General features: G+C 35.3%; 1 protein-coding gene across 2 annotated transcripts in view; it reads right to left on the bottom strand.

Annotated features, from left to right (window-relative positions):
- LOC100729032 (interferon-induced very large GTPase 1-like) overlaps nt 1-14,367 on the bottom strand; it is a 42,315-nt gene extending 27,948 nt beyond the window's left edge. Inside the window, exon 1 of one of the 2 annotated variants that reach the window (XM_063256640.1) lies at nt 14,114-14,367. The gene's annotated coding sequence lies outside the window, so the exon portion shown is untranslated. The remainder of the gene's footprint in view (nt 1-14,113) is intronic. The other variant, XM_063256641.1, reaches the window with a different exon arrangement.
- Between the last annotated feature and the right edge of the window lie 2,908 nt (nt 14,368-17,275).

Below are 17,275 nucleotides of genomic sequence, written 5' to 3'. Positions count from 1 at the left end.
AGTGTTAAATAGCTGACCATATTAATGTTTTTGGTTGGATCATTGAATACAACTGTTTGCAATCTCACTGTTTGAATGTCCACTTTGTATGCTTTGATACTGTGATTTGAGCAACTATCTCTAAGATGATAATATGTAATCTATTAACTGGTGATTTCTTACTGTTTTTTTTTTTTTTTTGTAGTTCTGTATTACTTGTACCCTTAAACCACTTTGTTCTGTTTTGTGCTTTTCTCTTTTTCCTTTTAAATAAAATTTTAAAAAAAAGGAATATGTAGTCTGCAGAGGTCCCACCATTGTATCTTTGTGCACAATCTTTTAATCTTTTAATATTTATAGGGATGCACAAATGACACAACAGGAGTCTCAGATTGCATTTTGGACTTGGACTTTGAGGATTTATAAAAGAATTAACAAAGTGGGATTATTCATTTATAATGAATGCATTTTGCCCCATGATCTGAACATAAACCTCTAGAAGTCCAGGGCTGAGTGCTATGCTCAGATTAGCATTTGATTGTTCCCTAAAGGCTTGTTTGATTGAAAGCTTGATCTCAGAGTAGCAGTCTTGAGTAGGGCTGTGCAACCCTCTAGTAGTGGAGTCTAGTGGGAAATTCTAATATCACTAGAGCACATGTCCTGGAAAGCAACTATTACATTTCATTTTTTCACAAGATCTTAGTTAGTTTTCTTAAGAACATTGTTATTAAACAGAAATCTCTCTCTCTCTCTCTCTCTCTCTCTCTCTCTCTCTCTCTCTCTCTCTCTCTCTCTCTCTCTGTCTGTCTCTCTCACTCTCTCCCTTCCTCCCTCACCCTCTCTTTCTTCTCTCTCTCCCCATTCCTTCTTTCCTTTCCTCCTTCCACCTCCTCTTTATAGTCTGTTTAGATTTTCTTTCTTCTCTTTTCCTGAATTTTTACCAGTTTTCTGGAACAGTGAAACTGTGAAATTCATCTTTGTGTTCTTCACAAATCATGACATCTCTGCATTTTAGATTTTTGCCCATTAAATCCCAGCCAATTTCCATTTGTGTGTTAAACTAAGTCTGTGGCAGCTGTCTACCCCCACTTCTCACCTTCTTCTTCACTTACTTGTCTCCTTGTGGCCACCCCCCTGTCTTCAGGTTGCTCCAGAGAGACCTAAACATTGAGCAGCTTCTTTCCCTAAGACTGGCAGGTTTCTGACTCACAGCCTCACCTCAGGTTCTGTGACAGTAGGACTGAATTTATCCTCAGAGCAGAGCACTTCCCTCCTCTTCCAGCTCTGAGAGGTTCTGTCTTATTCCTGTTTGTACTCTTAGCTCCTGACAAAATGAAACACATGAATGTTCAACAAATGTGTGATGACTGAATATGGTAATTAGTCCATCTGTCTGAGCTGCCTTCCTCAGGTGAATGTGAAGAGCTGCTTCTGTGAATTGCCACGAGAAGCATGAATAACAAGATATAAAAGCATACAGTGTCTAACTGAAAACTTGTCTTCTAATGTTGAGTAAGACCATAAATATCTTACTAATGAGCAAGGATTTTGAAGTCAAAGATATGTTTGAGCCAAGAATCTAGTTTGGGAGATCAAAATACTCAAGTAAATAGATTTTTTGGCATAGTTTAAACTGAATATTCAGAGATTTTATCTACTCATGATACATAGTATTAAAACAAAATTTATATGTCTGCATTATTAAATAATAGATGGAAGTGGAAGGTTGCCTATCACATGTTCCCCTGTTTAACCAGGAAAAGCTTTCACAGGAACAAGAGTTTGGGGGTCTGAATGTGACTCAGGCAGAGATTATTACAGGCAGCTATCATCTGGAAAACTTCATCTGCATTCCAAGACAACAGTCAATCATGACACCTCTCCCAACTCAACCTTCCAGAATCCACACCAACTTCCTCCCCTCAGAATTCTAAGTCCTGTGTCTCTTTTGGATGACATCTTTATAAATTCCAGCCATCTTGCCCCTCTTTGAATTACATTATATCTCTCTGTGTGTGTGTATACACATATATCCATGTGTTTCATATTTATAAATTTGTATGATTTTTCCCTGTTTATGTATGGATGGTAGCTTTCATAGAACAATATTATCAAACCTTCAGAGAACCAAAGGTAATTTGGAAATTTCCATAAACTACTTATATGTACACTGAGTAGGAGTAAGCAATGTCAGCAGCTCAATGATGGGTAAATTTGTCCCTGTCAGTACTACTAGCCACCTCAGTAACACTCACGGAGATGAAATGAGATAATGTATGTAGTGCAGTGTACTTTGTCTTGCCCTGAAATCGATATTCAAATGTAAATTAATATCTCTCTTTCTGTCACCATGGAATTGAACTGAAGATTCAATCTGTGAGTGTAAGAGACATCAGGGAGGATCTCTGTAACTGCTAAATTCTAAGTGTGCAATACTAACCCCTGAGACTTTTGCTATAACTGTTATCAGTGTAAGCACTGGTTGACCCTCAGAGAATGGTATCCCCAAAATATGGTAATATTTTTATTATGCTGATATATTTGCAGCAAACCAGAGTCTTTCCCTCTTGGGAATTCCCATTATGCGTTATGCATAAGGTATTCACCATTAACTGACTGCAAAAGTTAAACACTCAGCCTTCCATTTGAGGGATGAAATCTCATTCTGTACCTTAGAGAAAAGCACTGAGTAAATGTACTTACACCTGGAGGGTTTCCCTTCCAAATTCAGTTCTGTGGGCCCATTGGAACTACAAAGACACTTTGCTTATGACCATTCATTCACATAATAAAATTTGCAATCCTTCAAAAGTTGACCTATGCTACTCTCTTTTTCCTTTCTAAAAAATACAATGTATGCATTTCTGAATAGCAGTGCAGAGGTGGATAATCACATTTTATGTTTTAATCCATGCTGTATTTTCTCACTTTGCATGATAAAGGATAGTGCAACTTTTCTAACACCCAATCCTGTCAGTTTATTCTGCTAACTATTGAGAAAAGAGAAAGGAAATGTCCTTTTCTGCTATAGAGTTCTTCGTAGACACATTTTTGCACTCTTGTGCTGATCATTACCTATACATTTTCTAAGGCTGTGGTATAAGTACCCAATAAATAGAACCTTTGTCCATAGTACTGAGATTTAATCACAACAAGAGCACATGATCGGTACACAGTAAGAGTCCATAGAAGTTTTATTAATGTATAAAATTAGTAAAATCCTTCTTTCTACCAAACAACTGCCTCTATAAGTCAGGTCCACCTCCAATCTGAAATCAGACACGTTGATATCATTTCACAATAACATCTCAACTCTGAGAAATGTTTACTTTTCACACAAGTGAGATGGATGTTTGTTGCATAAGTATTGTGTTTTGGAACTCAGCTTATTCTTAATAAGCCTGTTTGAGTGTTACCACTACCACCAGCAATGACCCAAACCAGTCATTTTCCTAGCCTATGTATCATGTGAAACATTCTAGCATTTTTATGACTTACTGAAGGAAAAAAATATTCATCTATGCCTCTGTATTTAGGAATATGCCAATACGTTCATTGTCCGTTAGTTAAAGAGTGGAAATTAGCTAAGATCAATGGTTCTCTCTTTCCTAGGATTGTTTTCCTATTGTTTTCTTTAAGTAGGATCAAATCAGCTAAGCAAATGTCTCTGTATGGGACCACATTAATCTCTTTTGAAAAACATTGTGTGATAAATGGCAAAAAAGGAAAAAAGGAAAGAAAGAAAGAGAAAGAAAGGAAGAGAAAAAGCAAGAAAGAATCCAGAGAAAGACAAAGAGTCATTGGTTCCTATTTTTGTTATTCTCTCTCTACTCTTCAGAGTAGTTGCAGGCTGCACTTAGCAGGCCCTTGCTTGCCAGCAGAGGGATAAAGAGTGTCTGCCTTTCTACTGTGCAGCTTAGAATTTCAGCCTCATACTTAAAATCTACTCACTTTGAAAACACAAATTTTTGAGTAATTTATTAGTGGCATTGTCTTAGTACCTGACAAGTACATGAGAATTTGGGCAGATTTGTCAAGTCACAAATAGGAAATCATCACTAGGTCCCCTCAAGTCCAGAAGTTCCATGAAAAGTGGACTCAGATTCTCCTTTCACTCTTTTGTTTGTCCTTCATATGTGTTTGTAATACACAATGTCTACATTCATTATATGGAATTGGCATCTGTACGTAATACATATTCAATGCTTTTGAAAATTATTTTTGTTCCCTTTTTCTCTCTTTCGCCCATCTCCTTTTTTATTTAGTGGAAAAAAAAGCAAAACAGAAAAATGGGTAGAAATATTACAGAATTTCAAAAAAAACAATAAAAATCACTAGTTGATAAATTACATATTGTCATCTTAGAAATAGTTCAAGTTACAAAATCAAAGCATAATAAATGGATAAACATTCAAACATTGACACTGTGATTCTGTTCAATAAACCAACAAAAACTTAGCAGTCTGATTATCTATCTTGGACACTTAAACATACCTACAGTCATATCCTCTAGACCATTTTCCTTCCTTTTCATTATTACATTATGTATTATACATTTTGGATCTTATTACTCTTTCAGTTTTTATTACTTTTTATGCTAGAGAGACAATATGATATTTACAAATAGGAGTCTGATTTATTTCACTTCTGAGGATAGTCCCAACTTGTCTCCATTTACCTATAAAAAGCCTCAAGATCATTCTTTTTATAGCTGAGATATATTCCATTGTATGAAAATATCATTTTTTCATCCACTCTGCAGTTGACTCACGCATCTCTTGATCCTCTTCCTTTTTTGGCACATGTTTGCAATATATACTGTTCTCATTCTTTGTGTGAAGTTATTACACATATATAACTTATCATAATTCCTTTCCTTCTGAGCATGAGATCTAGAGTCACTGCAATTTTTACTTTACCACTTGTCACTGCACTAATGTTCCTAAAGCAAGCCAACTTTGCTTTTAGTTTTATGCCTCATATCTCGATTTCCCCACAGAGCTTCAAACCCACATTGGTGGGGCTTGTTAGAATGGTTGGATTTAGGGTGTGCTAATATGGAACAAGGCTGTGTGATAACTAAATTAGCCCACCTATTGTATTTTCTTTGATTTCATTAGTCAAAGCAAGTATTCTTGAGACACATCAGAACCAGATAACAAATCTTAATTCCAGCCATGACTAATTTACATTCAAAGAAAATAATCCTCTACTGTAAATTCCATCCCAGTCCCTGTGTCACAACACTGAATCTGGTTGTATGAAACACAAAATGATCCTTCATTGAATGATCATTCAATGAAACATGAAATGAAACTCAAGGCAGCTTCCACAACCAAACCAAGGGACAAATCTTTTGGATCTTCCTAGATACTATGATATTTCTTATAGACAGTGACAAAAATTACTTGAAAATATAGGAGTAATACCCATCAATACAGATCTGGAAGTTTTTAAGTGTTGAAAATCTATAATAGGGTAGGATGTAGGGTCATTACCATAGCAGGGATCCCTCAGAGGATTTAAACATGGCCCTGGTGAAAGAGTGGCCAGGAAATGGTAGATGTGGGCTTCTAGGGAATCTGCTAGGAATGTAGCAGCCAGTATGGCTTTTCTGGCCATCAGTGCATTCAACTGTACTCTAATACCACTGATAAGGAGTGAAAGCTTTAATCATGAGAATTTCTTCTTGAGTTTGGTCTTGAACATGAGGAGAAGCTGATTAAGCACCCATTTTTTATAAGACCAGATAAAACTTGAAGGAACAAACTATGTGTAGGTTTCTAAACTGGACTGCTGCCCATCTAGGAGAATAAAACCTTATTCACAGGACAATGGTGTTCAATAGAAAATCAGCAGCTGCCCCAGGCAGCTCAACCTGCAGAGCTGGTTCTGTGAAAAACCACAAGGAGTATGCTCTGTCTTCCAGCACCCATAGGCCCCTTGCTGTACCCAACACCACCCTGGCTATCAGCCCTAGACCTCCTACTCAGAGACCCCATCTTTTGTTTGCCTCTCCGCAATGCCCCATCCCATAGCTTAACTCCCCTATAAAACACACTCTTGCCCTTGGTTGGGAACAATGGCTTATCACCCTTAGTCAGGCCATCATGTCTGTAAAAAGTTCTCCCATGTTCCTTAAACTCTGATTATCTCCATGGTCTCAACTGTGCCTCAGTTTACCCTACCTCTGTGCACTAAACCCAATCAATGTTAATTTGAATTTTCAAGAGTAATACTGTGTAAACTATTGCTATTTGCTATTCCCATGGAATACAAATTGGAATCTAAGATTTTATGCTACCTAAATTAATAAGGGAACAAATAAAACTATTAGTACAATAACTGTCCCTATGTAATGTAAAAATTAGAAAAAGTTTGGAACTAAATTCCAGGTGGTTCAATACAAGAATAGCATCAAGGATGAGGATAATGTGTGTGTGTTGTCACTGAGTGAATATTTGCCAAATTGATAGAAAAATATATATGAATGTATCAGATAACAGTAGAGGGTGGTCATGCACACAAAATGGAATGATTAATTTTTAGATTCTAAATAAATGGTTAATACAGTAAATTTCAGTTAGTACTCAAATATCATGAAAGTATCTAAACAAAATAGAACATCATGAATATATAAAGGAAAATGGTGGAAGTAAGCCAAGAATTCCATTTCTAAGTTTATAGAGATATTCACATTCATTCCTCAGTATCCTTCCATAGAATGTCTCTGGCAGCATTAGTCATACAAATCACAACCTGCAAATAACTCAAATGTCCTTCCACAACAAAATGGGTGAATAAATGGTGACATTGTTATGCAATAGAATACTACACAACCATCACAGACATGTAGAACTACATTGATTAACCTCACAATATTATTCAGTGAGAAAGATGCTAAATACAAAAGGATGCAATTGTATTCTTCTTCATACAAAGAGATAAAGTTGATAATAATTTATTTTCTTATTTCTAGGATCTCTAGTTGCAAGAAGAATCATCTTTGGTTCTTCTCTTGTTGCTCTATAATTGGAAACACATATTTATAATTTTATATCTAATATATACACACTTATATCATCTGAAACAATGAGTTCCGAGAAATAAAGAAAAAAAATCGAGTCTAATGGACATTTTGGATGTCCAACCCAGAAACATAGTGTTGATTATAAGTCCTCTAAAACTTTTGCATCAAAAATAGTGCTGTGATCCATTTCATTTTGGAAAAGTCACTTGGTAATTCTAGAGGATAGTGAGGCCTTTTTGGTCAGAATTTTCTCATCTCCTATTACATTCACCTTCATAATCAAAAGGATATTTAACATTTAACCTTGTTTCTCCCTGTAGTCCCACAGGATAACGTGTCTCCAAACTCTTCAAAATACTAATCTCTCTGCCTTCTGTCCTTTTATTATTTTTTTCCTTACTTTTCCTTTCTTTCCTTCCCCCCTCCTCCTCCTCCCTTGTTCCTCTTGCTATTTGAACATTTTTCTCCTATTGCATAATACCTATTACTCCTTTTGGTGCTTGTTTACACTTTTGGGTTCTTAAATCAGAAAAAAATTCAGTATTCACATATATGTGTCCAATTTGTTACACTTAAGAGTATGTCCTCAGGCCGTATTCAAATTCCTAGAAGTGTCTTCAGCATATGCTTCAACTCTGCCTTCTAAATCCTTTTCCTACCTATCTCATTTTGGGACCCGTTTTCTATGTCTTGTGTCTATTGTTCATCATTTTAACTTCCTGCTTTCTTCATGTTAGATACTTTAGGTTTCCTTATTCTATTTAAATGAAATTTGGATCCTGGCTACATTTTTAGAATCTCTATGTTTCCCTTATTACAAGATTTTCAAAGAAACAATTTAAAGGAGCATATGTGTCTTAATAAATAATTATTGATAAAATAATTGCTTACATCTCATGTACCTAGTATCTATATTACTTCTTCCTGTATTGTTTCTCTAGCAAATAAATTTCTCTGCAAGCCTGATTAGTTCAAATCACCAAATCTAGCAGGTTCTCTATCATCCTTTCAAATTAAGTGGTCTCTATGTTGAAAACCTCTTTTTTGAACCCCTATTTATAGTTGTATGTGCCTTTCAGCAAATCTGCTCATAGACATAACATAGAACATAGATTTAGCAAAGAGATGCTAAAAATTCAAGAATTTATTCCAAAAACATTTTTGAACACTTTTAGTTTGCTGGGAAATATTCAAAGTGGTTTGAGTTGATTGATGAATAAGACACATTAGATTCATGTCCTTAGTTTGAAATTTCATAAAAAAAGCATACTCTCAACTTGTAGACACACACACAAGCTAAATAATTCCAAAACACTTCACATGCTATGAAAATAACAAGCAATTAAAACAAAAATAGTTTGTGGCCATTTTAGATTTTTGGGTAAATAAGTATAGCTCTGTGCATTGTGGATATGATAAATGTAGGCTGTTTCAAGCTCTTGCATATTTTTTCTTTTTTTAGTTCATATGAACTTTTAGTTAGCCTCTTAGTCTAGGCCTATGAAATTCTTACTATTCTTTTCCATGAGGAGCTGCCTGGTAGATTTGTTGAACTATGTAGAACAGTTTATTCAACTAGAGAGTCATCATAAATACTTCCCAATATTGTCAAGGAATATTTTTGATGAGAGACTTCTCCAGTTAAGATGTCCTGTGAAGTGAAGTTTTCTTCTTAAAACCCTGCTTCCTCTAGGATTTTTTCCATAACTGTCTTCCTTGTGACAAACATGGCTGCTCAGTACAAGAAACAACTCTATGTTTTTTCACTATTTTGGTTCATTCTGCACATTGCTCACTAAAAATCATTTACTCTTTTTTCTCCAAAATTTTAAAATCTCTTCATCTGTTTATTACACTGTCAAAATTACTTCACCCTAAAATTGAAGATCCTTTATAATCTAGTAATAATCTCCTCCCATAATTATTTTTGCAATCAAAATAAAAACGCTTTTCTCTTGGAAGCTACATTGCATCATTTTCCATTCTCTTCAAACTTGTTTATTTCCTGTGTGACATTTCAAGACCCCTTCTTATTCCCTGTTTTCTTGCTCTCCATCTATAGACTCAGTTCATTTTTTTTTTTTGTTTATTTGTGAATGCTTTATTAACTATGCAGGTCATGGGAGATGCTTTCTTTTCTCTGTCTGTAATAATAATACCAGCTGCTCACATGGGTCTTGGTAACAATGTTTTTAACTGACCTCTTTGGATTCCTGGAAAATGCTATGACTAAAAATTTCCTCCACTTTCTTCTGTTTTGAAAAATGGCCTTACTTTTCCACAAAAATCAAGACAAGACAAGGATGTCCAGTATCACAACTTCTATTTAACATAGTACTTGAAACATTAGCCAGAGCAATCAGGTAAGAGAAACAAACAAGAGGGATACACATAGGAAAGAAAGAATTCACGTTATCATTATCTGCAGATTGCATGACCCAAAGAACTCCTTCAAAACTTCTGTAAAATTAGTACCAATATCAGCAATATAGCACATTCAAGATAAACACACAGAGATCATTCGCATTTGTGAATACCAACAATGAATAGGATAAGGCCCTTATGAATATAATACCATTCACAGTAGCTTCAAGAAAAGTGAAATACCTTACAGATATCCTAGCAAGGAAGAAAAAGCTCTCTACAAAGAAAACCAAATTACTCTGAAGGAGGATATAGAAGAGGACATCAAAACACAGACAGATATCCTCTGCTCCTGGATAGGCAGATCCAATATTATCAAAAATGGTCATATTTTCAAAACCATTATACAGATTCAATTCAGTCCCAATTAAAATTCCAACAGCACACTTTACAGAATTAGAGAAAGAAGTCCTAAAATTGTATGTGACTAGAAGAGAGGCAAAGTAGCAAAAGTAATTTTGGGTAAAAAGACAAAAGAGGAGGCCTTTCAATACCTGACTTCTAACTATAATACACATTAATAGTGATAAAGTACCAGGGTTCTGGAATAGGGTTCTGGAATAGAAACAGATTTGTGCAATAGTGGAACAGAGTATATTAAAACATCTCCACCTGATATTGAAAAAGGTGCTAAACATGTTCACTTGAAGAAGGGTAGCTTCTTTAATAAATGGGGTTGTAACAACTGGCTTTCCCCATGCCAAAGATTGAAACTAAACCCATGCCTATCACCATGCACAAAACTAAACTCTAAATGGATTAATGATCTAAATGTTAAAGCAGAAGCACTGAATCTACTGGGAGATAAGGTAAGTAAAAGTCTTGGAGACCCCGGTGTAGGCAAAGAATCCATTAACAAAAAGCAAACTACATGGGAAACCCTTCAAAGAATCAACAACTGGGATTCACATTATTGAAAGTTTCTGCACTTCAAAAGAAATCACCCACAGAGTGAAAAGAAAACCAACAGAATGGGAAAGGATTTTAGCCAGCAATCCCTCAGGCAAAGGACTTATATCTAGAAAATATAAAGAATTGAAAAACATCAAGCCCCCCAAGTTCAAAGACCTTCTCCAAAAATGGGCATCTGAGATGAACACATAGTTCTCAAATGAAGACATACAAATAGCAAATAAATACATGAAGAAATGTTCACCACCACTGGTCATTCAAGGACTACAAATTAAAACAACTATGATATTTCATCTCACTGCAGAAAGAATAGCTGCCATAAAGAAAACTACTGATAACAAATGTTGGCAAGGCTGCGGGGAAAAAGGAACACTGCTCCACTGTTGGTGAGAGTGTAGACTTGTGTAGCCACTATGGAATTCACCATGGAGATTTCTCAGAAGACTAGGATTGGAAGTTCCATTCAACCAGCTAGTCCCCTCCTGGGTATTGTCCGAGAAAACCTGTAAAGCTCATGCCACAGTGATAAATGTGCACTCATGTTCATAGCAGCACAATTTGTAGTAGCTAAATCTTGGAAACAACCAAAATGCCCATTAACTGCTGAGTGGATGAAAATGATGTGTTATTTTTATACAATGGACTATTACTCAGTTATAAAAAGGGTGATTTTGAGGCCTTCATAGGTAAATGGAGGCTACTTGAGACTATCCTCTTAAGTGAAATAAATATGAATCATATTTATAAACATCACATTGTGTCTCTAGTGTAGAAAGTAATAAGAACTGTAGGAGTAATAAAACTCAAAATGTGTAATTGCTATTGTAAAAAAGAGAGGAAATGAAAGTGCTCTAAAGAATACAACTGCATGTATGTTTAAGTGTGTAAGATAGATGATCATATTACTGTTTTTGTTGGATGGTTAAGCAGAACTGTTTGCAGTCTCACTGTTTGAATGTCCACTTTATATGCTTTAATTTTGTAGCTTGAAAAACTATTTCTAAGATGACTGTATGTAATTTACCATCTAGTGATTATTTAGTGGTTTTTTTTTTTGAAATTTTGTATTATTACTAGCTTTTTTTTTTCTGTTTTGCTTTTTTCCTTATAAATAAAATAAATTAAATAAATAAATAAAACATCTCCTGGCACATCTGGCTGTTTGATATTTGGTTTCAAGGCCAAAAGCCTATGCTAGAGAAGACCTAGGCTACTTGGTAGTGTTTGAAAAGCTGTATAACAGTGAAGAGTTAAAACATTTAGGAAACCCCCTCTTGCCTTGTCACACAGTCAGAACAACCAGATGTTCTGGCCTGATAGGGAACTTGTGGTCCAACGTTCCCAAAAATAAGAACACCGTGAACTATCGACCCTGCCAGACAGGATATGAGTTTTCAAAAACATCAAGCCACCTACAGCGGATAGCTCATCCACCAATAAGCAAATGACAGGACCCCTATTAACCAATGCCATCTGCTTCTGTAACTGATGCTTGCTTTGTGGTTTTTGGCTTTATATACCCTGCACTCCCCTACCCGGGAACTCTCCCCACTGGAGTGTAGTCAGAGAGAGTCCCACGCATGTGCAGATAATAAAACCCCTTGATTTTTCATGAGAGCTGGTTCCTTGGAGTCTTCTTCGCAACGGTGATCTTACAACAGCAGAAGGCTGACACTGGGCCCTTATCTCTCAGTATATTCTAAATTAAAATTGAAATAGTAAAATTCTAAACATTGTATCAGAAGCCTTACCCTACTGGAAGATAAAATAAGTAAAACATTTGAAGACAGGTTTAGGAAAGGCATTTCTAAACAGAACCTCAGTTGCACAAGATATTAAAGCAAAAATCACCAAGTGAGATTCTGTCAGACTAAAATTTTTGTACATCAAGAGAATCAATTAGTAGGGTGAAGACATAACTATAGTGTGAAAAAAATGTTGCCAGTTAGTCCTCAACAGAAGACTAATATCAAGAATATATAAAGAACTCGAAAATTAAACCACCTAAAATTAAAGACCAAGTCAAGAAATGGCCAAGAGAAATGAACAAACACTTCACAGAGGAAGAAAGACAAACTGTTAACCAATATATGAAAACTTGTTCAACACTGCTGGCCATTATGAAAATGCAAACTAAAACATCACCAAGATTCTATTTGACTCTGGAAAGGATGGAAATCATTAAGAAATCAAACAATAACAAATGTTGTAGTGCTTGTGGTGAAAAATGAACCCTCCTTCATGGTTGGTGGAAATTAAAGCTAGTACAAATGTTGTGGAGACCACAAAACTAACATTAGAATTTCCACATCATCGACCCAGTGATTACTTTTCTAGGTATCTTACACAAGAAGCTTAGGATATCATACTACAGCAATACAAGTATACCAATGTTTATTGCAGCACAATTAATAATAGATAAATCCTGGAAGTGGCCTCTATATCCACCAGTGGATGATTAGAAAAAGAAAATGAGGTTTTGATATATATTGGAATACATGTGTGCTATGAAAATGATGAATTAGAGATATTTGTATGAAAATAGATAGACCTAGTAAATAAAATTTTGAGAGAAATAAACTAGACAAGCTAGTTAAATAACATTTTGTACCTCCCATTTCTGTGAGACAAAGTACAAATAAAGAATAATAAATGATGGCTAGAAGAGAACAAGAAATGGATCTCTTACAGTAAGAAAGACGTCCAAGGAAACAAGGGTGAAGGGTGATGAGAGAGGGGAGAGGAAAGAAGCAGAATAAAGATATGCCACGGAGAGGAATCTAATTACCTCAGTGAACATAAGCATTACATGTCACCACATATTATTAGCATAACATGTTAATATTAACAAAAATTAAGATTCAAATAGAAAAATTAGAGGAGGGAGAGGTGGAGAAGGGAAGAATGATTTTACAAAGAAGAAATAAACCGTATTATATACATGAACCCACTCCCAATTGACTATAAACTGCATGTACTGCAAACATTCACAAATAAATTTTTTAAAGTTATAAAAAAAAGAGAAAGGACTCAGTGCAAAGAACCTCATGTGATTTAACTAAGATATGTGCTTCCTCTTTGTCTTCTCAGAAAGTTATGACAGATCAGACACAGAGAGTGTAATTCTCACTCTTTGATTAACAAATGATAGACAAATGTTCCTCCCTGTTAACCAAATATCAGTTAGGCTTTAAATTTTCCTCCATTCTCTTAAAATCTTACTTACCATCTTCTTACCCCACGTAAAACTACTCCTTACTGACCTATCCTAATAAACTGTTCACCTTAGGAAAACATTTGCTGATTGTCCCAGTATCCCCATTTCTGTCTCCTCCTAGCCTGGTTGATTTTCATTGTCATTTAAAAAACAAACAACAACAACAACAGAAAAACACCTTTCTGCCTTAGCTTACAGATACCTGTGACACTGTTGGTTGCATTGTTTTCTCTGTTTCAATGGTTCCCCTTGTTACAATAATTCTTTTACATAAAATTTGGCTTGACCTAATCATGGATATCTTTTTATTTGATAATATAGGTCATCAAATTATTTTCTGGCAATTTAAATTAAACACACTTTCTTGCCATATTTGTAGCTATTTTTTATTTAAAAAGATAACTACAAATTCATTTTGTGTTCTTAATATGTCTCAATCCCTGAGTCTCTGACTGCTTCTTATGAATATTTCCATTGATTTCTGCTTCTACTTTCCTCCCCACATTTGTTGCTATAGATTTCTGTCTACTCAATTTCCCATCTTCACCTACTTGCCTCCTTGAGTCTCTTGTCCTCAGTTTGCTCCAGAAAGATCGCATGGGGAGCTGCTTCTTTCGCCAGGGTTGTCAGGATGTTGACTCACAGCTTCAACTGAGACTCTGACTGTTTATATAAGCAAGGGCTTCAATTTATTTTCATTGAAGGAAGTGAAAAGCTTTCACTTTCCTTCTAAGTATTTTTTTTAAAAATATTTTATTCAAGTTTACTAAATTAAGTCTTGTATCATAATCTGTATATACTGGCTTCATGATAAGAATCATAGAGATTTTCCCTACACTGTTTTCTACCATGTCAAGCCTATTACTGGACTTCATTTTTAAGACCTGGATTTCTCTCTCCCTCCTCCAAGCAAGAAACACACTTGGAAGATGAAAGCTGCACAGTCAGTTGTTTACTTCCTCCCTTCTTCAAAGCAACTTTTTGCATTTTTCCATAAAAATAGGCATTATGGCCCTTTCCTGTAACCCTTTTTTGTACTTTTCTCTATACACAATTTTTCAACCTACTTTGTCAGTGGGGAAGAATTCATTGAAAAACGTATTTAGCAGCAAACTTGCCTAAATTGTTTTCTTTTTTTCTTTTAGTTGTTTCATTGTCATATAATAATTATTTTAGTACAAAAGATCAACATGTGGCACAGATCAGTTTGGGTGGGGCTCCCCTCCAATGACCCACCAAAGCACCTAGAGTAGGGGCACAAATGTCCTGGTGCAGACACACATACCAGCAGTTGGTAAGTTAAGAAAACCAGCATTGTGGTTCCTCACACAGATATGCAGAACAGAAATGGGCCAGAGGGCCACAATCCTTTTCATTTTTTTATTTTTAATCAATGGGCTCAGAGAGAACTCAAGGAATAGATCACTACTCCTAACCCCCATCCAGAGGCAAAAATCACCCCTATACCCAGCACAAATCCTACTGTAAACTTGGGTGGAGTACAGAGCACACTTCTGGAACTTAACTGGGACCTAAAACAAAACTGGGAACAACAGAGGAATTTTACTACAATGACATTTCTATGTTTGTTTGACTGGTTTTCTGTTTAGTTGGGGTGTTTTTTGATTTACTTTAATTTAGTTTGATCTTTTGTTTTCTTATGGTTTTGTTTTCAATTTTTCTCTTTTTATTTTCTTTTCTCTTTCATCAATGACTTAGATTTATTACTTTCTTTTTTTTTCTTCTACTCATCTTCTTTCTCTTTCATCAACTACTTTGCTTGATTTTATGATACTTTCATATGAATAAATGCTATTTCCTCTCTTTCTGGCCCACTTCAATGTCCCTCTACTTTCTCCTAAATTCTTTCCCCCTGTGTCTTCCATTTCCCACAGCTTAGGTGATCATCCTTTGCCCTCCAGTCTACACTTAGTACACTGGACCTCATTCATCTCTCCATCTGGTACCCCATCACTCTTAATACCAACTGCTGCTCGCAAGAGAGTAAAGTCACTCCTCTAAAGGGAAAATAATTACATAAAAGTTCCTTGTGTATTCTGTATTCTGCTGTAAAACTGTAGAATTTGCCGAAAAGGTTCACTGGAAGAAGATAGTCTCTTTAATAAGTGGAGCTGGAAAAACTGGCTTTCCCCATGCCAAAAACTAGACCCATGTCTTCGATCATGCAATAAACTAAATTTAAAATGGATGAAAAATTTAAATATCAGAACTGAAACACTAAATCTGCTTGAAGAAAACATAGGTAGAAATCTTGAAGACATGGGGTAGACAGAGAGTTCATGAACAAAACTAAGCAGCACAGAAAATACTTTAAAGAATCAACAACTGGTATCTCTGGTATTATTAAAAAGATTTTGTACATCTAAAGGAATTACCAACAGAGTAGAAGAAAATCCATAGCATGGGAAAAAAATTTAGCCAACTGTCCCTCAGACAAAAGATTTATATCTAGGATACGTAAAGTATTGAAAAAAATCAAGTGCCCCAAATTCAATGACCCAATCAAAAATGGCCATCTGAGATGAATATTCACTTCCCAGTTGAAGAAATACAGATAGCAAATACATATATTAAGAGAAGTTTAACATCACTGATCATGCAAGAAATACAAATGAAAACAATACTGAGATTCCACCTCACTCCAGAAAGAATGGCTGTTATAAAGAAATCACCCTATAACAAATGCTGGTGGGGCTGTGAAAAGAAGAAATCCTTCTCCACTGTAGGTGGGAGTGTAGACTTGGCAATCAGTGTGAAGATTCCTCAAAAGACTAGAATTAGAGGTCTCATTCATTTCAGCTATTCTCCTTCTGGATATTTTCCCAGAAGAACTGAAAACACCATACCACAGAAATATATTTGCACCGAGGTATATAGCAACACAATTTTTAACAGCTACATCTTAGAAACAACCCAGATGTCCATCATGCAAGGAAGAGATGAAAAAGATGTGGTATTTTCTGTCATTCTCTTGAACGGTTTTACATTGTCTTGATATGTTTGATGCTACAGTATACGAAGTTATACCCAAAGATTTTAAGGGGAGAGACACTATGGTGACTACAATTATGTCAAGATTATCTTGTGGTGAAACACTATTTTGCTCAAATGGCTATGTTCTGACCTGTGCTGTTCTGTTGTTATGCCCTCTTTTTTATCTCAATCTCCATTTTATTATCTATTTTCATTTTTATCCTTTTAATTAAGGAAAAAATAAATAAAAAATAGCAGGATATATTATAGTAACCCACTTTGATTTCCTATTAACTTGATTTGAAACTCTATATTGCTCTCACCATCTTGTTTTGACTGATTTTCCTCTAATCTGTTATGCTTGGTAGTACCAAGTTTGAAAGTATAGGCAACAACTATGAAGACAATAAGATTCATTGTGATGCCCATTCTGGTTGACTATTATCTTCTTTTAAAGTCCTCTAATGTCTCCAATGTTTTGGTTTTATTGGTCTTATCCTTTACTGTTTTGTTCAGTTTTATGATAACTGATGATATAGGCAATTCTTTTTAAGATAACAAGAGGCATTATGGTAACCATTGCTGATCACCTTGTATTTTGTTTTTACATTATGTATTATGTCCATCCTTTTGATTTGACTGACTCTGTCCTGGTATGTCACATTTGGTTTTTTGTTTGTTTGTTTGTTTGTTTGTTTTTATAGTATAACATGCACTTT

This window comes from Cavia porcellus, unplaced genomic scaffold (genome assembly GCF_034190915.1).
Source record: "Cavia porcellus strain 051 isolate PalLab524CR breed Dunkin Hartley unplaced genomic scaffold, mCavPor4.1 scaffold_9, whole genome shotgun sequence".
NCBI lineage: Eukaryota > Metazoa > Chordata > Mammalia > Rodentia > Caviidae > Cavia > Cavia porcellus.
This window is presented reverse-complemented; position numbering and strand designations above follow the sequence as displayed.